General features: G+C 42.9%; 1 protein-coding gene across 1 annotated transcript in view; it reads right to left on the reverse strand.

The window, feature by feature from the left end:
• RFLNA (refilin A) overlaps positions 1-7,596 on the reverse strand; it is a 72,257-nt gene extending 64,661 nt beyond the window's left edge. Inside the window, exon 1 of the mRNA XM_067473241.1 lies at positions 7,580-7,596. The gene's annotated coding sequence lies outside the window, so the exon portion shown is untranslated. The remainder of the gene's footprint in view (positions 1-7,579) is intronic.
• Positions 7,597-25,635: the final 18,039 nt, after the last annotated feature.

A 25,635-nucleotide genomic window follows, 5' to 3' on the forward strand; every position in this document is an offset into this window, starting at 1 on the left:
AGACCCGGACCTTTCAGAAAGGCCTGCATCTAATTTATTTATTTACTCTATTTACACACTGCCTTTCTCAACCCCATATGGGACTCAAGACGGCTTATATACATAGGCAATGATTCAATGCTATGTTAACATAAATTCATAGCAAATAAACAAATATATTAAAACAATCATTAAAAACATATCAAACCATAAAAAACACTTATTAAAATCATGTTGTCCAAAATCATAGTCCAGGCCATTCCAAAATGTCATTGTACTATTCTCATGGGTTACTAACTGAATGCTTGATCCCACATCCATGTCTTTAGTCTTTTCCTGAAGATCAGGATGGAGGGAGTTGATCTAATTTTATTAGGGAGGGAGTTCCATAGCTGAAGGGCTACCAGTGAGAAGGCCCTGTCTCTTGTTCCCACCAACCTTACCTGCGAAGGAGGTGGGACCGAGAGCAGGGCTTCCCCAGATGATCTTAATCTCCTAGTTGGCTCATAGAAGAAGATACGTTAGGACAGGTAAACTGGGCCAGAACCGTTTAGGGCTTTATAGGCTAAAGCCAGGACTTTGAATTGTGCTTGGTAGCAGCCAGGGGAGCTGATGTAACAGAGGAGTTGTATGCTCTCTGTACCCTGCTCCAGTTAGAAATCTGGGTACCACTGGTTGGACCACTTGAAGCTTCAGAACAGTATTCAAAGGCAACTCCAATAGAGCGCATTACAGTAGTCTATTCTCGATGTAACCAGAGTGTGGATCACTGTAGCCAAGTCTGACTTCCCAAGGTATGGATGCAACTGGCACACAAGTTTTAATTGTGCAAAGGCTCCCCTGACCACCACTGAAACCTGAGGTTCCAGGCTCAGAGATAAGTCTAGGAGAACTCCCAAGCTGTGAACCTGTGTCTTCAGAGGGAGTATAACCCCTGTCCAGCACAGGTTGTAACCCCATACCCTGTTCAGCCTTACAACTGACCAGGAGTACCTCTGTCTTGTCTGGATTCAATTTCAATTTGTTTACCCTCATCCAGACCATCACAGCTGCCAAGCACCAGTTCAGGAGCTGAACAGCCTCCTTAGCAGCAGGTGGAAAGGAGTGATAGAGTTGAATGTCATCTGAATACAGATGAAATCAAACTCCAAAATTCTGAATGATCTCTCCCAGTGGCTTCATGTAGATGTTAAACAACATGGGGGACAGTACTGAGTCCTGCAGGACCCCACAAGACAATGGCCATGGGGGCAAGTAGGTGTTCCCCAGCAACACCTTCTGAGAGTGGTCCTCTAGGAAGGACTGGATCCACTATAAAAACAGTGCCCCCAAGCCCCATATCCATGAGGTGTTTCAGAAGGATATTGTGGTCTATGGTATTAAAGGCAACTGAGAGGTCCAGAAGAACTAACAGGGACACACTTCCCCTGTCAGGTTCCCTGTGCAGATCATCCACTAAGACGACCAATGCTGTTTCAGTTCCATGTCCCAGCCTAAAGTCAGACTGTGCTGGATCCAGATCATCAGTTTCCTCCTGCTAAGTGGTCAGGCATCCTATCTTGTTGGACGAGATTTAACAACCTTCTGATTACTTGGAACAACTCCCCTGGACAGTTCTTTGCAGATGAAATATTATCTGCAAAGAGAGTTTTTTTACGGCATCTATTGCCACAGTATATGCCCTTAGATAAGCACACAACCATGTTCAGTCTGACTCGTTGCGCCTTAAACGTCACATGTACTCTAGTTCCCTCTTCACACACTTCATCGCAGTTCCTCATTGAACCAAAGAGCTGGTTTAGCTCTGCTGTTCAAGAGGGGATGTTCCAGAGCAATTGTGTCAATTGCCCTAGTCATCTCCCTATTCTAGAGAGTGACCAGAGCATTGACAGAGTTCCCTATCAAGGTGGTGGGAAATTCCCCAAGAGCTGTCAGGAATCCTTCTGGATCCATAAGCCTTCTGGGACAGACCATTTTAATAGGTCCTCCACCCTTGCAGAGGTTAGGGGGCACAGTTAGTCTAAACCTGATCAGGTGATGGTTGGTCCATGGCAACACAGCTCCTCCACACCATCAACTTCCTCCCATCCATGGCAGAAAACCAAGTCTAATGTGTGCCCAGCTCTGTGGGTAGGGTCAGATAGTCATTGGGAAAGCCCCATGGTTGCCATGGTGGCCATGAAGTCCTGAGCCACTCCTGACAGGGAAGTCTCTGCATGGACATTAAAGTGCCCAAGCACTATAAGCCATTGGGACTCTAGCGTCAGGCCCAAGACCACCTTGGCTAGCTCAGGCAGGGAGACTGTAGTACAGCAGGGTGGACGGTACACTAGCAGAATCCCTATTCTGTCCTGGTCACCTACTCTCAGGTAGACATACTCAGATGTGGTAGACTTCCGGTATTTAATTAATTTGAATACCTGAGGTTATTCTGAATTAATTCATTTTAACCAGGGGTGTGATTTGGATCCCCCCAGTTAAAATAAAGACAGGTTCCCGAATATGGGACGGTCTGGATGAGCCCTAAAATAATCCAGTTCAAATAATAAAATATGGATTTTCTGCTTTGATAACCTGGATTATTTGGCAGTGTAGAAGGTGCTTTCTCTGAAAGTTTTTTTAAGAAGCTGGATAGCTGTCTGTCAGGAAGGCTTGGATTGTGTGTTCCTCCCTAACAGAATGGAGTGGGACTTGATGGTCCTTGGCGTCCTAATGTTTAGATGGGATCTAAGACCATCCAGGCCAACCCCATTCTTCCTGCCTTTTTGGGGCCCCCTCCCCCTTCCAGCAATTTCTTAAAACCCAACTCTGATGGTAAAGAGCAAGGAACGCGATTTCCTGAAAGTCAATGAATGTAGGCCACTACAATCCTGTCAGCACATGCTGGGAGTACATCACGTTGCACCCAGTGGGGCTCGCACCCAAAAAAAGATGCCTAAGCAAGGGCTGGAAGAGAAGGAAAGGCAAACAGTAATGACTTTAAGCCACCCAAAATTTGTGGAGGGCCCTAGCCAAAATCTTTATTCCTCTAAAAAAAAACCTGGTAGGTTATTACTCTGCTAAAAAATTAAAAACATTCTTCATATTATAAAAGGGCTCATCAGCAAAAATATAAATGACGGGTATGCATTACTTTGGCCTTTGTGCTGTACAAATTCTCTTTTTGCCACCAACGTCTCACAGGGCGAGTTTCTTTAAGCATCAAAGGGACCAGCATCCGTGGTTTGCCTCCTGTTTGCTTCCCATAAAGCTCATTTTTACTAGATGTTTCCATGAATCCAGTTGCAAAACACACCTTTGTGAAGTACATAGCATATATTCAGCAACGAGGAGCCAAGTGTTCCAAAATGCTTGGAGCTAAAAATTATTCGGATTTGCCCTTTATACACCCACCTCTTAAATCCTGGAGGCTGTTTTTTTTTCCAGTTTTCCTCCCATTTCCCTTTCTCTCCCATTTTCTTTCTTTCTTTTTTTTTAATGAACACAAATTCACAAGAAGCACTGTATTTTTCCCCTTTGAAGAATTTTCAATTATTCCCTCTGGGAAGGAAGAGCATTTTCATGATGGATACATTCACAGTTTCATTGCTTTATTTTTGTCATTTGCTCCTGAGCCTTCTACAGGAAAATGCCATACATTGCCTCTGATCCAAAGCTTTCCACGCACACTCCAGGATATGTAGCAGAATCTTATGCATGGATGTTACCAAATCTCTTTCAATCAGAGGAGATAATTGTGTTTAATAGAATATATGCAAAGAACATCTCAAGGAGCTGATAGCATTCACAACAAGTGGTCTTGTGAGCTGCCCTGGAGTCCCTCCGGGGAGATGGTAGTGGGGTACAAATAAATTATTATTATTATTATTATTATTATTATTATTATTATTGTTATTATTATTTGAAACACAACAAGATGAGTCCACAGCAGACAAGATCACTCTGCTGGCTGTTGTATTGAATCACACGTCGGATACTTCCCAAGTGTCTAGGACTGTATGATGTATCGGCGAATAATGCATGCAGATCCCAGTAAGATGGCCTTTTGCAGCTGACATGGTAATTTTGTCGGCGCCAATTGTGTTTAAGCGTGTTTAAGTGCAGGCCAAGTGCAGGCCAAGGTCTTTAGGCCCTGCACCCAGTGTGCCGATCACCACTGGGACCACCTTTACTGGCTTGTGCCAGAGTCTTTGCAGTTCGATCTTTAAACTGCCATTCCCTCCCTGGTTTTCTGTTCAATGATAACTCTGTATCTTATTTCCACTGTGTATGCTCAATGTTCACTATGTTGTTTCAAGTCCAGACAATTGAGGGTTGCGTGTATCTCTTTTAGTATTTGAAAATGTTGGGTTTCCCTGAGCCTGTTAATAGCATCCTCTTGGCTACATTAGGGAGAACTAAGGCCCCTTCCATACAGCCATATGACCCAGAATATCAGGGCTGAAAATCCCACAATATCTGCTTTGAATTGGGTTATCTGAGTCTACACTGTCATACATTCAAAGCAAATAATGTGGGATTTTATTTAGCTGTGTGGAAGGGACCTTAGAGGGCTTGTAGTTCATTAGATTAAGCAGATAACAGAGATAATAGAGACAGCTGCATTTATCCAGATCTCTAGCCCCTTCTACACTACCATATAATCCAAATTATCAAAGCAGATAATTCTCATTATTTTTGTTGAACTGGATTTCATGAGTCTACACTGCCACATAATCCAGTTCAAAACAGATAATGTGGATTTTATATGACAGTGTAGAAAGGGCCTCAGTTGCCAGTGGCCATGCTGACTGGGAATTTCTGGGAGCGATTTCTATTTTTTAAAGTAATTTCCCCAATATCCAGATCAAAATATATGTCTGTCATCCAGACTAATATTGTTTTCTCCAGCCTTCCCAACCTGGCATCACACCCGAATAGGAGATCAGTTATCATCTGCTATCTGATCTTTTAGAAAACCAAAAACTGGAGATGCCAAGGATGGCTCACTGGTTCCTCTTATGTTCAGAGGCTGTGTATGTCTGAGTACCAGATGCTGATAACAAACAACAACGGAAGCTTGCTGTCTTTATACCCTGCCTTTGAACTTGCCAGAGGCATATGGATGGATTGTATACTTGGAAACAGATGGATTGTATGAACTTCAGGTCAGAATGTACAGAATTGATATACAGTTTTAGATCACACTTGGTAGAAGCACCTTGCAGTCTCCAGTCTGTGCTGGAACTGGGAATCAGCTTAAACTTGGGGAGTAAGTCAGAATGAGATTCTGTTTCAATAAACATATATAAAATCAAGTTACACACCAGCAATGTGCACTTGGGCTTCCAGTCCTCTAGAATGCTGGAGTCAAATTAGTGACTCTTCATAGCTCCATTTCTGACACTAATCAATTTCTCCATGTGGATTTAAAACAAGCAAACCACACTAGTCTTTCCAGTCTTGACCTGCAATACTATACTTGGCGATATGACCATAAGTGTTCATCAAAGAAAAATGAGGAAGGCTATTGGGAAAAGGGTAAGTTTCCAGAGAAGATTGGTGATTGAGCTCAGCATCCTCTCTTCTTGTTTCACATTTCTCCAAAATCCGGTTTTGGACCCAAACCATTTCTTTGTCTCTCCTGCACACATGCAAGGTTTTCCAAGCCAAGGGATAACAGAAGAGAATTCTTGCAGGCAAAGTAAAACGGGCAGAGTGTCACCCTGCAGGCATTCTCCTCCAAACCACAAATAAATAATTTCTAGTTCTGCTGCTTCAGCTTTTTGAATTTATTGGGTTATGTATTTTTTAAAGCAATTGAAAAAAAAGAGATGTAGAACAAGTGAAACTTTTTCAAGAGTCAGGAATCTCAGCATCTATGGTGTATTCACAGCATGGCCACTCAACCAGTACAGGCAATCCCCAGGTTACAAACATCAGACTTACGAACGACTCAAAGTTACAAACAGGGGTGAGACAATAGGAAGTGAGAGGAATCTACCCCTAGGAAAGGAAATTCACTCCTGGAAGAGTTACCATGGGGAAAAGATTTCTCCACTGAAGCTTTCTCACAAATCCTTGTTTTCAAAATCCAGTTATTAGAGGGTCAGAAAGTAAGATGAAATCTTTTGAACAGGGGCACAAACAGCAAAACAAACACCATAGTGGTGTTAACCCCTATGCTATCCAAAGCTTGCTTACACTGGAGTTACACTTTAAAAATGTACCTGTTCCAATTTACATACAAGTTCAATAACAACAAACCTACAGAACCTATCTTATTCTTAACTTGGGGACTGTCTGTATATGATCAGCAAAACTGGATGAAAGACCTGTGGGTAACTAGAGGTATCAGAGGTAAACTTGGAGTCCACTGCTTCGTATGTACACATCTACTCTGTATAGTAAGACATCAAGACTACTACAGGTAAGAGTGCCTTCCTGTAGAGATTTCAGCTAGGACCGTGGATAAGGAGGTCCTTGCTTGGAGAGCTTCTGCCAAACTAGATCAGCCCAGGTTGAGAACAAGTGGAAGGCAAAGCTACAGAAGTTTATTATGATTTGGCCAAATAGGATGCAAGAACAAGCAATACACTTCAAATCAGGCCCGTAGCCAGGATTTCGTTTGGGGGGGGGCTGAATTTTTTTCGGGGGGGGGGGTTCGGGGGGATGGGTTTCGGGGGGGGGGCTGAGTCTGAGTGAAAGAGGGTCTAGCCTAGCAAACCTTTTGTATCATTACCCCAATACCCCCATGCATATGGGATATATTGAGTATGGTGATCAGATCATGATATGAATAAACATAACAGTTTAAATAATGCACCAATAAGGCCTTTTCGCGAACCACCATGAGAATTTCGGGGGGGGGGGCTGAAGCCCCTCGAGCCCCCCCCTCCCCCGGCTACATGCCTGCTTCAAACGGTACAAGACGGCAGGGGCGGCTCAACCCATTATGCAAAGTAAGCATTTGCAGTATAGTTGATTTTGCCCAGGGGCACTCTTGAAGCGCTCTTGGTGGAAAATAGACATTGACATATGCGAGTTGTAGTTACTGGGATGTATAGTTCACCTACAATCAAAGAGCATTCTGAACTCCACCAATGATGGAATTGAACCAAATATGGCACACAGAACTCCCACGACAAACAGAAAATATATATCAGTGATTGGTTGGGGGTGGGGGACGCCAAAATACTGTTTGTTTACTGTTGAAAATTACCTAGGGCTGCCTCTGCAAGACGGTATTTGCTATCCAGATTTGTACCTGTATTTAATCTTCTTAACTCAAGAAACTTGGACATCTTATTAGCTATTTTGTTTTCAAAGTTTTTTTTCCATCTAAAGAGCTTAGAGGAAAACACAGGAAGTTTGATATTAATGCTGCTTTGGCTCTTCTTTTTCAGTTCACGTGGCTCAAGTGTTTTGTTTAATGGGTTTTTTCCTTTTCGGACTTTTTTTTTTTGCTTCTTTCCAAAACAGCACAGTTTCCACACAGAGGCACATAGCCTTCTCTCATAACAAGCCGGCACAGCCTCTTAATCAAACAGACTTCTGTGTTTAGTATGCAAAGTCAAACCAATGGCAAATATTATTACTGTATCAGCCTTTGCATTGGTACCTGTGAAGCTCTGACCTTCTGCCTCATCCTAGTAGAGAACCCTCTCTGGAGCTAGATATTCTCCTTTTTTCTTCTTCTTTTCCTGGGGATATCCATTGTTTTCAATGGGCACACCTCTTACACTCCATCCAGATCTATAAAAGAGGGGAAATGTAAATTCATGATTAATAATTCCCTCTTGTTGCTTGAAACACAGAGCACTTGAGCCAGAACCAAGAATGTGAAATGTTCAGATGGTGGCCTTAAAGCAGCCTGTTCAGGAGGTTGTTTGGTTTTCTTATAACTGCAAATCGAAACCATCAGTTCTTTAAAATGCTTACAAATACCAGAAATTGTCATTAAGCAATGAATCAATGTAGGCAATAGCTGGCGGTACATAAGGAGGGAGAAATATTGCTGTAGAACTGGGAAAGACAAAGAAAATCACAACCACAATTATCAAAGCCTTGAATAATTAGATTGCAAACTGAATTACAACATTGCACATATTAGGTTTAGAGGAAAAAATAAATAATAGAAAGCATGATGGAGGTATGCAAAATGATGTATGGGGTGGACAAAGCTGGCTGGGAGATGCTATTCTCGTTTTCTCATAACACCACAAGCTGGGGCATCCATTAAGACCAAATGATGAGCAATTTTGGACAGATATGGAGCATTTATTCACCTGGTGTGTAGTTAAACTGTTCACTTCAATCACAAAATTTGGAGATGGTAGACAGTTTTGACAGGTTTAGGACTTTATCACACATAGGTAGAAACCAGCACAGTAGCAGGACTGTCACTGTCCCTATTGCAGAATGTCATGCTGCTCCGATGTGATGAAGCCATCAGGGGCTATTGACCATGTTGTGAGTGTGGGCTATTCAGTGGCATCAGCCTCTACTTTCCATACACTGAAAAAACATTTTAATCTTTTCTTTAAGCTTGCATTTTGCAATTGCTATAGAATTAATGCACTTTGACGCCACTTGAACTGCCATAGCTCAATGCTACGGAATCATGGGAGTTATAGTTCTACATGGTCTTTAGCCTTCTCTGCCAAAGAGTTCTGGTGCCTCACCAAACTACAACTCCCATAATTCAACAACATGGACCCATGGCAGTTAAATTATCATCAAACTGAATTAATTCTAAAGTCTAGGTACAGCCCTAGTCAGATTTCTACTATGAGACCATAGTAAGTATACCAAAGAGAAGATGATCTCTCTTTCCACTGACATATTCAGGTCTCTTTCTCTCCCTCTTTTTTGGTTTCCAGACAAGGACAGCTCTAGTATTTGCATTTACTCAAACTGTTTTCTCCTACTTTGATGCAGTCATCCAAACACAGGCATTTTGGGTTACGTTCTGTCTCGGCATTATTTGTTTTCCAGAATAGCGCCTGAAAATACTGACAGAACGTCTTGTGCCACCTTTGTGCTGGCATGCAAAGGGATAGGTTCCTACCTCTCAAAATGAATTGCAGCTGAACATGCTTCAGGGCACCTTTGATTCAAAACCATCATTACACTCACATGAACTGAAATAAGTAGGTTTAGTGAACCTTTTGTGATCACCCAAGGTGTTTTCCAAAATATGCCCAGCCTTCACTGAGGTAGCTGCTCAGGCTACATCTACACTAGTTGATTAGTCCAGGGCCAGTCCAGAGTATTACGTATGTTCTGGTCCAGCCACAGATTGACCATGATGGTAGCCACACATAAGTCTCCTTCCAGCCCAAGACCATATCAACCTCCCTTGTCCACGTGTCACCACCGTGACTCCTCATGGCAAACACATCTGCTACAGTCATAACGGGGCACCTATGCAACCAGCAAGTGACCCCCTCCTTACTGTATGGCGAGGCACTACATGGTCTGTCCAAAAGTAATGAGAACACACTTACAAATACCAGGAATTATCCCCCTGAAAATGGTCTCCTGGAATACAGCGATTCCAGTGCTGCTACCACTTTTCATAGCAGTGGAAGAAGTCTTCACATGAGATGATGTTCAAAGCCCTCAAAGTCATAGCTTCCTGGACATTTTCACTGTCCCCAAATGTTGTCCTTTGGGATGGGTTTTGAGCTTGGGGAAGGAAATTGAATGAAGCCAAGTCAGGGCGCTTTGGTGGTTGGGCAAGCGTTCAGAACAGCCTTCACACATGGGACCTTATCCCATGTATGTTCCCCACACCCACCCCCACCCATTTTCTCTCTGCTTTTGCACACTGGCAAAACAAAGTCCCACAGAAGCCATACCATGATGCATGGCCACTTCTGGCGGCTGCCTGTGGGAATCCATATTCCCAGAGTGTGAAAACGGAAAGAAGACTCTGTTTTTAGGAGTTGGTTGTTGAAGAAAGAAGGGGGAAGCAAGAATATGGGGACAGGATGTAGGATGGCTGGCTATCCCCAAAATGGACCTTGCCAGGGTAAGACGAGTCTCCAATTTTCCAAAACGCTTTCCCCCATTTCCCTCCCACCAGTGGGATAATGTCCTAAGAGTAATATCATTCTTAGTTCTTGAAGTTGAAGGGTGCTGCTCCAGACTCATCTGCAAGACACAACAACTACTACTACGTACTTTGATGACATACCAACAAATATGCATATTCAATGGAGGAAGGTCAAACTGTATGCCTGGGTTCCTCCTCCACCTGGCTCAACCCCCACTTTCCTGTCCTATTCTTTCTGCACTGTTGTTGGATCCCTTTACTTTTGGGACAGGCCATGTAAGAGGGTTGAATGAAAAGTAATGCCTCCACCTTCATTACTTGGGTTTGGATGGGAATATTTTAATAAATCAAATGCAGAAAATAATCCTTAGAATGTGCTCTTTAACTACCACTATTCACTTTTCCACATAATCACCAGACAATTGGATACATTTCTGCCAACAATTAACAAGTTTTCTGAAGCTGTCACAGAAGAAGTCGACTTCTGTTTCTGCAACCAGTGTCTCACAGTTCTCTCAACATCTTCATCAGAAGCATAATGATGTCCCTGCAGATCTTCTTTCATTACAGGGAACAGATGGAAGCCAGATGGTGCTAAATCTGGACTGTATGGAGAATGTCATATGGTGGTGAGATCCAGTCTCTGAAGTTTCAAGTCTGTGCGCTTTCATTTCAGGCATCAGCATCCTGGGTACCCATTGTGCTCAGATCTTCTGATAGCCAAGCAAAGCAATAATGTGACCCACACATTCTTGTGAAATGCCAATTATGCTTGAAATTTCTCTCTGAGTGATACGACAATCACCCTGAATCAATCTGTCAACCTTTTGCTTGTGAAACCCGGTGGCTGCTGTCACAGGACGTCCAACTCTTTGTTTGTCACACAAGTCAGATGTTCCCACCTCAACATCTTTAAACTTACTCGCCCAACGACCCACACTACTCACATCCACACAATCACCATAAACAGCTTGTATTCTCTGATGAATCTCCTTTGAGGTGACATTTTCTGCTGTCAAGAATTCAATGACTGCACATTGCTTAAGTCACATTGACCGACCGTCTGCACAGGGTTCCATACTTTGCACTTTAACAACAAAACCGCTCAATGCTAAGGCTTCCTGCCAAAATGGAACTGTAGAGGAGAGTCTACTGAATAAGGCAGTATCCGCCACATACCAGTACTGCCATCTGTTGAGGAGTTACGAAGGTGGAGGCATTACTTTTTATTCAATCCTCATATATACATATGAATGTATGCTGACAGACCAGACCCACTGCCCCCTTTTGCTCAGCACACATCTTCTCTCCTTTCACTTAAAAAAGTCAAATAGTCTCAGTTTCATCTACAGTTCCCCAAAATTTCTGATGGAAACCTATCCCAATCTGACATGGAGTTTCTGGGGACTAAGCCCAGATTATTGCATGCAAAACATTTACCACCAGATAGTTTTGGCTAGAATAAAGGATGCACATTTTGTAAAAATGTTGCATGTTATGCTTTTGGCACCAAACTCTCTATCCACTTTCTTCATCTGGTCTCCTGTCTAATATCCAAGTTATTAACAGGTTAACAGTTCCCATTGAAAAAAACCTGGCCAAACAACATGCACTCTTTGTTTTGTTAAAATATCTTTTATAGCCCAATGGTGAGAGGCAAAGAAGGAGGCACTATTTACTACGGGAGAAAATATTTTTTTCTTTTTCCACCAAATTCTTTCCAGTCGTCTTTTAATTTTTTTCTGTTTTTACAAGTTTGCATAGTACAGTAACGTACAGAAATCCAAGTAAAATGCATCAGTTTAATGAACACGCTAGGCTACTGTGAAATGAATGATTGGTTTAACAGCCAGGCACTTAGAGATATAATTGGGCTGCATTCAAGAGCAAATTAAAACAGCATGTGTACCCAAGTCCCTAAGACTGCAGTGGGTGCTGCTGAGAACACATTTGGATTTTCTTTATTTCTTTATTTCTTTATTTCGAGGTTTTATATACCGACCCTCTCACCTTCAAAGAGGGATTCGGACCGGTTCACAACATGTGTTAACATACAAAGAATATACAATAACAACACAATGCCACTTCATAACACGATTAAAATATCAGCACTATACACATTAAAACATTATCATCACAGTTAAAAGAGCCAAATCGTCCGACACCATCACAATCCCATTCACCATCTTCCTTTCATGTGGGCAAAGAATTAAATCAGTTGTCGAATGCCGCGTTCCACAACCAAGTCTTTGTTAGTTTCCTGAACGTCATGAGGGAGGGGGCAGTTCTGATCTCTAATGGCAGGGAGTTTCAAAGTCGAGGGGCCAACATCGAGAAGGCCCTGTCCCTCATCCCCACCAGCCGTGCTTGTGCAGGCGGCGGGACCGAGAGCAGGGCCCCTCCAGACGATCTTAGTGGTCTTGATGGTTCGTAGGGGAGAATACGTTTTCTTCCAAATTGCAGAGTTACTAACAGAGCTGTGTGATATTACCAGTCACATTCAAGGAGAAAAATGGACTGGCATTAGATATGCCTGCAAAGAGCGATGCCCTTCAATTGATCCATTTAGAGATAACAGTATACTTGGGCTGATGACAGGATTGACTTTGACACCAACAAAGGACCCACTGGTAACCCTGCCATCTTTTCAGTTTCCTCCCTTTCCCATGTGTATATATGAACCTTCAAGTTGCCTCTTGACTTGTAACCACATGAATTTCATAGGGTTTTCTCAGGCCCCTCTACAAGGAAAGATAATCCAGGTTATCAAAGCAGAAAATCCACATTATCTGATTTGAACTGGATTATCTTAGTCTACACTGCCATATAATCTAGTTCAAAGCAGATAATTTGAATTTTATACAGCTGTGTGAAAGGGGCCTCGGACAAGAGATACTCAAACGTGGCAGTGCTTTGGAGAGAAGAGAGTGTGGCTGTTTGCACTACCCACTCCCTCTTCGGTCAAAAGGCAGACACATTTATGACATTTTTATTCACACCCACCCCATTCAAGGATCAGCAAATGACAGGTACAACTCCTTTTAAAAAATCTTCACAATAAGTATGTGAGATTAGATTAAGATAGGAAACAAGGGATGCCCCAGTGTGGCTCATAGCTGAATGGGCAGCCAGATCAATATGTCTGTAGTCAAGTGGCCCATCCACCTATTCTTTGGGATTGTTTTTACATGATCTGAGATTTCTTGGGTTGTTTATGGGGATACAAACCACCAAGGTTTAGTAATATCACACAGTTCTGTTAGTAACTCTGCAATTTGGAAGAAAATCCAAATGTGTTCTCAGCCCAGCTTATCTGTCCAAACGTATCTCCCTCTATGAACCACTGCAGAGTTAAAGATTGTCTGGGGAGGCCCTGCTCTTGTTCCCGCCTCCCTCACAGGTGCAATGGATAGAGATGAGAAATAGGGCTTTCTCAGTGGTGGCCCCTCAGCTGTGGAACTCCCTCCCTAGGGATATTAGATCAACCCCCTTCCTCCTGACCTTCCGCAAGAGAGTGAAATTGTGGCTTTGTGACCAAGCCTTTAGAGAACTTGTGCAATAGATAGACTTGGAACAATGTGCAATGACCATTGGAACGGCCCGGATTACGCTCGTGGATTACGTGTTTAACTCTGAATGTATTGTTTCTAATATTTTAATTGTTTTTAATGTACTTTTAATATTTATTTTAATATTTATTTAAGTGTACATTGTGTTTTAGGGCATTGGGTTGTGGCCTGTATGTAAAGGCGCCTTGAGTCCCCTTCGGGGTGAGAAAGGCGGGATAGAAATACCGTAAACAAACAAATAAATAAATAAGGTATGTTTCAGGTCGGTGAGCGGAGAGCTCTCCTACAAAATATGTTTTTCTGCAGCTTTAGCCAATGGGCTTTCTGTGGCCTCCTGTCAATGGACTTGGGGAAAGTGACACAGCAGGCTTTTCAAAGTTGGTATTTTCTTAGCTGGGCTGCCCTTTAGGATGAATAGACCACTGTAACCCGTTGAAGGGGAGCATTGTTACTTAGGCAGCATGGCCATGTGAAATTATGAGAAAGCACAGGCCCATCCCTATGGATCACAGGGCTAAATGGCAAAGGATTGTGGCAAGCAAGTCTTGATCATGCCAAGACAGCATGAGGAGTTGGTATTGTTGCGCACTTGCTGTGGCACACATCACCACATTAGGGCTGCACCTGAAGTCTATGGACATTCTTCATCTTCCCAATGCATGCCTTCCAATATCTGCTGAAAAACCTCTGACAAAGGAGAGCTTAGCACCATCCAGGGCCATCTATGCCACTATTATACAACTTGTACCACCAGGCTGTTCAGCCGAAATCTTCTGGCTTTAATTAGAACCAACTGATTCAATTCCTACCCTCTGGAGCAGTAAAATAATCCCCATCAATGTGCACGTATGCCGTGAATACAGAGAGAAGCGGGATAGCAATCTCAGTTTAAGAAGGAACTATAAACTATAGAACAATTACAGAAGAGAACCACACAGATTCCGAGGAGTCCTTTGAGGAAAAGCATGATGGATACACTTAGCTTGGATAGCCATATTTGAATAAAATATTTAAAGCAGTATTTTCACTTGCTCAAGCAATACTCTGATGCCCAATCTTTGACTACGATGGAAAGTAGTCAGCTCTCTTTTTTATCAAGCTGTTAAGGCAAAAGTTCGATACTGTCTATAAGGAAATCTTTAGCAGTGAATTTCCTGCATCAGCTGGCCATTAGAGTACAAGTTGTTGTTTATTTGTTCAGTCGCTTCCAACTCTTTGTGACCTCATGGACCTGCCCACACCAGAGCTCCCAGTTGGCCGTGGCCACCCCCAGCTCCTTCAAGTCAAGCCAGTCACTTCAGGGATAACATCCATCTATCTTGCCCTTGGTCAGCCCCTCTTCCTTTTTTCCTTTCATTTTCCCCAGCATCATTGTCTTCTGCAAGCTTTCCTGTCTTCTCATTATGTAGCCAAAGTACTTCATCTTTGCCTCTAATGTCCTTCCCTCCAGTGAGAAGTTGGGCTTTCGTTCCTGGAGTATGGACTGGTTTGATCTTCTTGCGGTCCAAGGCACTCTCAGAACTTTCCTCCAGCACCACAGTTCAAAAGCACCTATATTCCTTTGCTCAGCCTTCCTTACGGTCCAGCTCTCACATCCATAGGCTGCTACAGGGAATACCATTGCTTTAACTATGTGGATCTTCGTTGCCAGTGTGATGTCTCTACTCTTCACTATTTTATCGAGATTGGTCATTGCTCTCCTCCCAAGAAGTAAACATTTTCTGATTTTCTAGCTGTAGTCTGCGTCTACAGTAATCTTTGTGCCTAGAAATATTTATTTATTTATTTATTTACACTATTTCTATCCCGCCCATATCAGCCTGAAGGCGACTCAGGGCGGCATACAAAATTGGCACAATTCGATGCCATATATAAAATATATACATTGATAGAAAGCAAAAAAGAAACATTACAGTACATTTAGAGACATAAAAACAATGGATAATAAAAAATTTAAAAAACGATGTCCTCTTGTTCAAATCCTCATCTATTCCATCGTCTTGGCCATTCCTGGGTCATTTTCCGATTCAAGTTTGTCTGTTTATCCCGAGGTTCCGAATGCTTGCTCGAAGAGCCAAGTTTTCACTCTTTTTTGAAAGGTCAGGAGGGAGGGGGCCGATCTAATATCCCTAGGCAGGGAGTTCCACAGCCAAGGGGCTGCCACAGAGAAGGCCCTGTCTCTCATCCCTGCCAAGCGTGCTTGCGAAGCAGGCGGGATCGAGAGCAGGGCCTCCTCCAACGATCTCAAATTCCTGGTGGGTTCATAGGAAGAGATGCGTTCGGATAAATAAGCTGGACCAGAACCGTTTAGGGCTTTATAGGCTAAAGCACACACTTTGAACTGTGCCTGGTAGCAAACTGGCAGCCAGTGGAGCTGACGCAACAGCGGAGTTGTGTGCTACCTGAGCGCCGTTCCTGTTAGCAACCTGGCTGCTGCACGCTGGACCATTTGGAGCTTCTGAGCCGTTTTTGAAGGCAAGAGCGCGTTGCAGTAATCTATACAGGATGTAACCAGAGCGTGGACTACCGTGGCCAAGTCAGACTTCCCAAGGTATGGGCACAACTGGCGCAGAAGTTTTAATTGTGCAAATGCTCCCCCGGTCACCGCCGAAACCTGGGGATACAAAGTCTGTCACTGCCTCCATGTTTTCTCCCTCTATTTGCCAGTTACCAATCAGTCTGATTGCCATAATCTTGGGTTTTTTTAAATGTTTAACTGCAACCCTGCTCTTGCACTTTTTTTCTTTCACCTTGGCTAGATTGCCCTCAGCTCCTCTTCACTTTCAGCCATCAAAGTGGTATCATCTGCATATCTGAGGTTGTTAATGTTTCTTCCAGCAATTTTAACTCCAGCCTTGAATTTGTCAAGCCCTGCACGTCGCATGTTTTCTGCATACAAATTGAATAAGTCAGGTGAGAGTAGACTGCTGTACTCCTTTCCCAACCTTGAGCCAGTCTGTTGTTCCATGGTCTGTTCTTACTGTTCCTACTTGGTTGTTGTACAGATTCCTCAGGAGACAGACAAGGTGGAGTACAAGAAACAAGTACTATATGATTCTATCTGCATCCTTATAATCTCCTATGAGTGCTATTGAAGTATTAAAAGATTCGAGCACAAGTCCAGTATATGCTGGAATAAGAAAAGTGCTGGTCCACTCACATCAGGAGTGCTCCTAATTCCTTTACAAGGAACTAATTTGATCAAAAGCAGTCACTGTATATTTATGCTTTGTTTTGGGTCAGAGTGAGGCCTGAAAGCCATTAAGGGGATGATACAGCCTGAGCAAACAGAATTCCAAGGGGAACCAGGCTGCCTTCATTCAACAAAGAGCGTATTGGTTGAAGCACAGAACTGAAACATCATCTCCTGAACACATCTGTAGCTCAACCCTGTGGCCAACTACAGCATATATATTATGTTCAAGAGCCTGAAAGTAAAGCTCGGCTCCTTTTCGTCAGTCTTGGGAGTTGAAAGACTCTGAAGTCTGCTGGCGGTGGCATGCTTTTAAGTCTTAATACATAGCTGGCAGTGCCAAGCTCTCAAAACTTCAAAGCTAGTCACTCCCTAGCCTCATAAACCAATTCTCGGTGCTGAAATATCATACCGAACCACCCCAGAGGAAGGAAAATTGGAGGGAGGGGAACTTCTATTTTCTTTTACAACTTTTTTTTATTAAAGTCTGCCTTACATGAGGTGACCCTGGGAACATTTCAGGACAGTTTGGATTCCTAAGATCTCTTCATAGCTTGTAAATCAATCTGGGGAAATGTCCTGGGGAATTTGCTACTGTTTTGAAGCTGAACAAAAGTATGGAACAGTCTAGTATTTGGTTAGATCTACATTTCAAAGTAAACCAACTGAATCCATCTCTCTGTGTACTTATGTGTGCGCTTGGAAAAGGTATTTTTTCACTACAACTCCCAGACTCCCCCAACCACAATAGACATGTTGACTGGGTGATGTTGGGATTTGTAGTGAAAATTAACTGTTTGACATGCTGAGGCATGTGCCTACCAGAATGGAGTTATCCTTTGAATTTTGCACTTTTCTCCGTTTTTGCAATTTGATTTTTGATTGAAGGAATGCATCATAATGTGATTAAAAATGCACGCTTTAGGATCAAATTTATTAAGAAACACATAGATTATCTCCTGGGGAGGCCCTGCTCTCGACCCCGCCTCTATCACAAGTTAGGTTGGCGGGGACGAGGAGCAGGGCCTTCTCGGTGGTGGCCCCCACCTGTGGAATTCGCTCCCCGGGGAAATTAGATCAGCGACATCACTCCTTTCCTTCAGGAAAAACTGAAAACCTGGATTTGGGACCAGGCATTTGGACAATCATGCAGATAAAGAAAGGACTTTGAGAATGGCCAAGAAATGACTAATGGAATGGAATTTGGAACTCCGAAAGATGAACGCTGAGCATGTGAATAGTTTTTATATGATGTGATGTATATTGATTCTTATGATTGTTTAAACTGTGATAATTGTTTTAACTATGGTTTTTGTACACTATGTATAATTTTTGTATAGGCATCGAATCATGCCTTTTGTAAGTCGCCCTGAGTCCCCCCTCGGGGGTTGAGAAGGGCGGGGTAAAAGTACCCGAAATAAATAAATAAATAAATTATTTACCACACTTGTACCCCGTTCTTCTCATCCCGCAGGGGAGTCAGGGTGGCCTTACAAAGGCAACAATTAAAATACTACTACTACTACTACTAATAATAATAATAAACTTTATTTGTATTCCACCCTATTTCCCCGAAGGGACTCTGGGCAGATTCCAAAATAACAATGGCAAACATTCAATGCCTACATAAAATACACAATACTAACATAAAATCCCAGAAAAAACCCACATATAAAAGTATCATTAAAACCGAACATCAAATTGAGACCTAGCATCAGTAAATTAAACCTAGCATCAATAAATTAAACTACACATAATCAGACAAAATTCTATAATAACATAAATCTAAACAAAACATCCACAACAACAGCCAGCAAGGGTTCCCAAAACAGTATGGGTTGGTTATGTAGTCAAATGAGGTCATTGGTCTGGTGTGGACCAGGAAAGCCCAAATACAAATAGTTCTCAAACAGAGGCCCTGCAGTGATCTCTCAATCATCTAATACTCCTCCTCTCTACATGCTAGTGAGCAAAAGTAGGTCTTCGGTTGTTTTTTAAAGGAGAGGAAGGAGGGGGCCAGCTTTATTTCTTTAGGGAGGGAGTTCCAGAGGTGGGGGGCAACCATGGAGAAGGCCCTCTCTCTCATTCCCACCAGCAGTGCTTGGGATGGGGATGGGACCAAGAGCAGGGCGTTCTCTGATGACCGTAGTGCCCGGGCTGATTTGTTAGAGGAGATGCGATCGGTCAAATAGCCTGAACCCGAGCCATTTAGGGCTTTAAAGGTGATGACCAGCACTTTGTATTTTTGAATTAGATGCTGCATATACATACACATATTGATAAATAAGCATGCATTTAAATCCAAACCAATTAAAACATAAAAATTAAAACACCAATTAAAATTAGTTAGAAAGTTGTCTTTTGATACAAGATATTGGCCACTTTTATGTATGTACACTAGTGTGATGTCTGGGTTAGGTAATTTACGATACTATTTGTTAGAAAAAGTCATTATTTGCTTTTATTTTTTAATGAATTGCCTCATTAGAAAATGCATAAGGATGTGGGTGAACTACTACTCCCAAGCTCATTGGCCAATTCACCCCAAACTCTGCCTGTATTCAAAGTTAGTCATGTTGGGTCTGTGTACCAAGTTTGGTCCAGATCCATTGTCAGTTAGGTTCACAGTGCTCTCTGGATGTGGGTGAACTATAACTCCCAACATCCAAGGTCATTTCCCTCCACACTCCACCAGTATTTAAAGTTGGCTGGCCATGGTGGGTTTGTGTGCCATGTTTGGTGTAGATCCATTGAGTTTATTTTACTTGATTGGTTTATTTGTTTTATTGTGATGTTATTTTGTTGTTTATATTTTACTAGCTGTCCCCTGCCACGCGTTGCTGTGGGCCAGTTTGTTGATCTGGAAAATAAAGTAATGAGAAAGTGTTGATTTCTAATAGATGCTTGTGGGTACAGTATTTCTTGCTGTTTCTTTGTAGGTGTTGATGTGGAGAGTGTCTGGTTTGCCTACTCTGGAACATGCAATATATCATTGTCCTTCTTTAAGGGTCCCTTTCAAATCTATAATACTATATCTCTCTGTGTGTGAATCATATCTATCTATCTCTCTGGCTGGATGGCTCTTTGTCAGGAGGACTTTGATTACGTTTTCTTGCCCTGATGAAGGGAGTTGGATTGGATGGCCTTAAGTATTTTCGCTCCAGCAAAGGATCGCCGCCTTGTCGGGGCGCTGGAGCTTGAGCACCTCAATGATGTCATGAGCGAAACCGTGAATGGCCACCCAAGACGGGACGGTCGTGGCAGAGAGGTCAGACCAAGCGTGATCCCTGGGGAAGGCAATGGCAAACCACTCCAGTATCCTTGCCAAGAAAACCAAATGGACCAGTACAACCAGAGATATGTCGGTATGCCATTGGAAGATGGGACTCCCAGGTCGGAAGATGGCCAAAATGCTACTGGGGAGGAGCAGAGGATAAGTTCAAATAGCCCCAGATGTGATGACGCAGCTAGCTCAAAGCCGAAAGGAAGGCTAGCGGCCGACGGTACTGGAGGTGAACGACGAATCCGATGCTCTAAAGATCAACACACCATAGGAACCTCGAATGTAAGATCTATGAGCCAGGGCAAATTGGATGTTGTTATTGGTGAGATGTCAAGACTAAAGATAGACATTCTGGGGGTCAGCGAACTGAAATGGACTGGAATGGGCCACTTCACATCAGATGACCACCAGATCTACTACTGCGGACAAGAGGAACATCGAAGAAATGGAGTAGCCTTCATAATTAATAAGAAATTCGCTAAAGCGGTGCTTGGATACAACCCAAAAAATGACAGAATGATCTCAATTCGAGTGCAAGGAAAGCCTTTCAACATTACAGTGATCCAAATATACGCCCCAACCACAGCTGCTGAAGAAGCAGAAGTAGATCAGTTCTATGAGGATCTGCAGGACCTACTGGATAATACACCAAAAAGAGACATTATTTTCATTACAGGAGACTGGAATGCCAAGGTGGGAAGTCAAATGACAACTGGGATCACAGGCAAGCATGGTCTGGGAGAACAAAATGAAGCGGGACGCAGGCTGATAGAATTTTGCCAGGAAAACTCGCTGTGTATAACAAACACTCTCTTCCAACAACCTAAAAGACGGCTTTACACATGGACTTCACCAGATGGTCAGCACCGAAATCAGATTGACTACATCCTTTGCAGCCAAAGGTGGCGGACATCCATCCAGTCGGTGAAAACAAGACCTGGGGCTGACTGTAGCTCAGATCACGAACTTCTTATTGCTCAATTTAAAATAAAACTAAAGAGATCAGGGAAAACACACAGACCAGTTAGATATGATCTCACTAACATTCCGAGCGAATATACAGTGGAAGTGAAGAACAGATTTGAAGGACTAGATTTAGTAAACAGAGTCCCAGAAGAACTATGGACAGAAGTCCGCAACATTGTTCAGGAGACGGCAACAAAGTACGTTCCAAAGAAAAAGAAAACCAAGAAGGCAAAATGGTTGTCTGCTGAGACACTGGAAGTAGCCCAAGAAAGGAGGAAAGCAAAAGGAAACAGGGATAAGGGGAGATATGCCCAGTTAAATGCGCAATTCCAGAGGTTAGCCAGAAGAGATAAGGAACTATTTTTAAATAAGCAATGCATGGAAGTGGAAGAAGACAACAGAATAGGAAGGACAAGAGACCTCTTCCAGAAAATTAGAAACATTGCAGGTAAATTTCAGGCAAAAATTGGTATGATAAGAAACAAAGATGGCAGGGACCTAACAGAAGCTGAAGAGATCAAGAGAAGGTGGCGAGACTATACAGAAGATCTGTATAGGAAGGATAATAATATTGAGGATAGTTATGACGGTGTGGTGAATGAATTAGAACCAGACATCCTGAGGAGTGAGGTTGAATGGGCCTTAAGAAGCATTGCTAACAACAAGGCAGCAGGAGACGACGGGATCCCAGCTGAACTGTTTAAAATCTTAAAAGATGATGCTGTCAAGGTGATGCATGCCATTTGCCAGCAAATATGGAAAACACAAGAATGGCCATCAGACTGGAAAAAATCAACTTATATCCCCATACCAAAAAAGGGAAATGCGAAAGACTGCTCAAACTTCCGTACAGTGGCCCTTATTTCTCATGCCAGTAAGGTAATGCTCAAGATCCTGCAAGGAAGACTCCAGCAATACATGGAGAGAGAGTTGCCAGATGTTCAGGCTGGGTTCAGAAAAGGCAGAGGAACGAGAGACCAGATTGCCAATATCCGCTGGATAATGGAGAAAGGCAGGGAGTTTCAGAAAAACATCTACTTCTGCTTCATTGACTATTCTAAAGCCTTTGACTGTGTGGATCATAATAAATTGTGGCAAGTTCTTAGTGGGATGGGCATCCCAAGCCACCTTGTCTCTCTCCTGAGGAATCTGTACAAGGACCAAGTAGCAACAGTCAGAACTGACCACGGAACAAAGACTGGTTCAAGATTGGGAAAGGCGTCCGGCAAGGCTGCATCCTCTCACCCAACCTTTTTAACTTGTATGCAGAACACATCATGCGATGTGCGGGGCTGGATGAATGCAAAGCTGGGATGAAAATTGCTGGAAGAAACATTAACAACCTCAGATATGCAGATGACACCACCCTGATGGCTGAAAGCGAGGAGGAGCTGAGGAGCCTTCTAATCAAGGTGAAAGAAGAAAGCGCAAAAGCCGGGTTGCAGCTAAACGTCAAAAAAACCAAGATTATGGCAACAAGAATGATTGACAACTGGAAAATAGAGGGAGAAACCATGGAGGCTGTGACAGACTTTGTATTTCTAGGTGCAAAGATTACTGCAGATGCAGACTGTGGCCAGGAAATCAGAAGACGCTTACTTCTTGGGAGGAGAGCAATGTCCAGTCTCGATAAAATAGTGAAGAGTAGAGACATCAGACTGGCAACAAAGATCCGCCTAGTCAAAGCCATGGTATTCCCTGTAGTAACCTACGGATGCGAGAGCTGGACCTTAGGGAAGGCTGAGCGAAGGAAGATCGATGCTTTTGAGCTGTGGTGTTGGAGGAAAGTGCTGAGAGTGCCTTGGACTGCGAGAAGATCCAACCAGTCCATCCTCCAGGAAATAAAGCCCGACTGCTCACTGGAGGGAAAGATACTAGAGACAAAGTTGAAGTACTTTGGCCACATCATGAGGAGACAGGAAAGCCTAGAGAAGACAATTATGCTGGGGAAAGTGGAAGGCAAAAGGAAGAGGGGCCGACCAAGGGCAAGATGGATGGATGGCATCCTTGAAGTGACTGGACTGACCTTGAGGGAGCTGGGGGTGGTGACGGCCGACAGGGAGCTCTGGCGTGGGCTGGTCCATGAGGTCACGAAGAGTCGGAGACGACTGAACGAATGAACAACAACAAAGTATTTTCTGTTGGTCATGGGGGTTCTGTGTGGGAAGTTTGCCCCAATTCTGGTGTTTGTGGGATTCAGAATGCTCTTTGATTGTAGGTGAACTGTGAATCCCAGTGACTACAACTCCCAAATGTCAAGGTCTATTTTCCCCAAACTCCATCTGTCTTCATACTTGGGTGTATTGAGCGCTTGTGCCAAGTTTGGTCCAGATCCATCATTGTTTGAGTCCACAGTGCTCTCTGGATGTAGGTGAACTACAACTCCCAATGCCCACCAAACCCTTCCAGTATTTTCTGTTGGTCATGGGAGTTCTGTGTGCCAAGTTTGGTTCAATTCCATCGTTGATGGAGTTCAGAATGCTCTTTGATTGTAGGTGAACTATAAATCCCAGCAACTACAACTCCCAAATGACAAAATCATAATTTTTGAGTGATGGTCACTCCTTGTGTTGTGAAACATTTTGTTGCCAAATTTGGGGTGATTTCATTCATTGGTTCTTTTGTTTTTAAGGTACTCATAACGCACAGAGCATTTTTATATATATAGATGTTGCTGTACTATATCACTGGGCTTGGCCTCATGCAAGCCACTCTGAGTCCCCTTTGGGGAGATGGTGGTGGGGTATAAATAAAGATTATTATTATTATTATTATTATTATTATTATTATTATTATTATTATTATTATTGAGTTCACAATGGTCTCTGAGTTGGGTTCACAATGGTCTCTAGGTGTAGGTGAACTGCAACTCCCATCATCCCAAGTCAATCCCCCTGCAAAACCCGCCAATATGTAAAATTGTTATTGTTGGGTCCGTGTGCCAATTTTGGTCCAGTTCTATCATCAGTGGGGTTCACAGTGCTCTCTGGATGTGAATGAACTACAACACCCATCATCCAAGTTCAACTCACCACCTCACAAACCCCTCCAGTGTTTTCTGTTGGTCATTGGGGGGGGGGGGGGGGAGGTGTCTGTGTGCCAAATTTGGTCCAGATCCATCATGGATGGCGTTCTCAGTGTTTTTTTGGAATTTCTCCATGGATGCGGGGCAAACTGCAATTCCCATCACCCAGAGTCAGTCCCTCCCCACCCACCCCCAAACCATTCCAGTATTTTCTGTTTGTCATGTGGGTTTGTGTGCTAAGTTTGGTCCAGGTCCGCTGTTGGCGGGAGTCACATACATACTTACATGCATACATACATGGAAACATATTTTCACTTTTATAATCGATATAGATAGATATAGATATGTGTGTTTCACAATAGGACACGATAGTTACAGGCTCTTAGGATTTCTCTCCTGAAATATATTGAGCCCAAAAGAAATCCAGAAAATGGCTGCTGTGGGAAATTGCTTCCTTTTGGAGTTAGCGGTCTCTCCTTTCAAGTTAATTTGCTCTCAACTGAAATCTTCCCTCCCCGCTGCCATCTCCAACCAATTTCCAGCTACCCGGAGAGATTGGATAGATTATATTGAAAGCTACTGTATGATGAAGGACCCATTTGGCTTTAATAAAAGCAGGTTTTATGGAGCTAGAGTTGTTATTTCATCAGGATAAAGCCCCAGCGAATGGAAGGAAAAGGATTTAAAGTTTGTCTTCTCCCAGAGGAAAATATGTATCTCATGAATTAAAAAAAAAACCTACCATAGAAATAATGCTAGCCGCAGAAATGACATTTCAAAAGAGTATATTTATGGCTTTCTATATTTGTTCTGTAGGAATGGCTCTGGTTTCCATTATAGCAATTGATTTGCAGATTTCATTTCACATAACTGCAACATAAAATTAAACAAGCAAAGCTCAGCTCTATCAAGTGAGTGAACTATAATGAGGACACTTTGGCAAACTTGCAACTGTCTTCAAGGAGAAGCCGTGTGTTTTTTTTTCTCTCTCCCCAATAAGCGAAAATTAACAACATGATGGAAAATCTGTGACCAGAACTACCATAGGCTTTTAAAGAAGTTTAAAGTATTTATTTATTTATTTACGACATTTCTACCGCACCTTTCTCACCCTGGAGGGGACTCAAGGTGGCTTTACATACAGGAAACAATTTGATGCCCTAAAACACAATGTACATTTAAATAAATATTAAAATTGAATATTAAAGTACATTAAAACAATTAAAATATCTAAAAACAATACACTGGGAGTTAAACACGTAATCCACTAATGTAATCCGGGCCATTCAAATGGTCATGGCACATTGTTCCAAGTCTATCTATTGCACAAGTTCTCTAAAGGCTTGGTCACAAAGCCATGTTTTCACTCTCTTGCGGAAGGTCAGGAGGAAGGGGGTTGATCTAATATCCCTAGGGAGGGAGTTCCACAGCTGAGGGGCCACCACAGAGAAAGCCCTGTCTCTTGTCTCTGCCAATCATGCCTGAGAGGGAGCAGGACCAAGAGTAGATGATCTTAAACCCCATGGTGGTTCATAGTGGGAGATACGTTTGGACAGATAGGCTGGGCCAGAACTGTTTAGA

Source organism: Anolis sagrei, chromosome X (assembly GCF_037176765.1).
Source record: "Anolis sagrei isolate rAnoSag1 chromosome X, rAnoSag1.mat, whole genome shotgun sequence".
Taxonomy (NCBI): Eukaryota; Metazoa; Chordata; class Lepidosauria; order Squamata; family Dactyloidae; genus Anolis; species Anolis sagrei.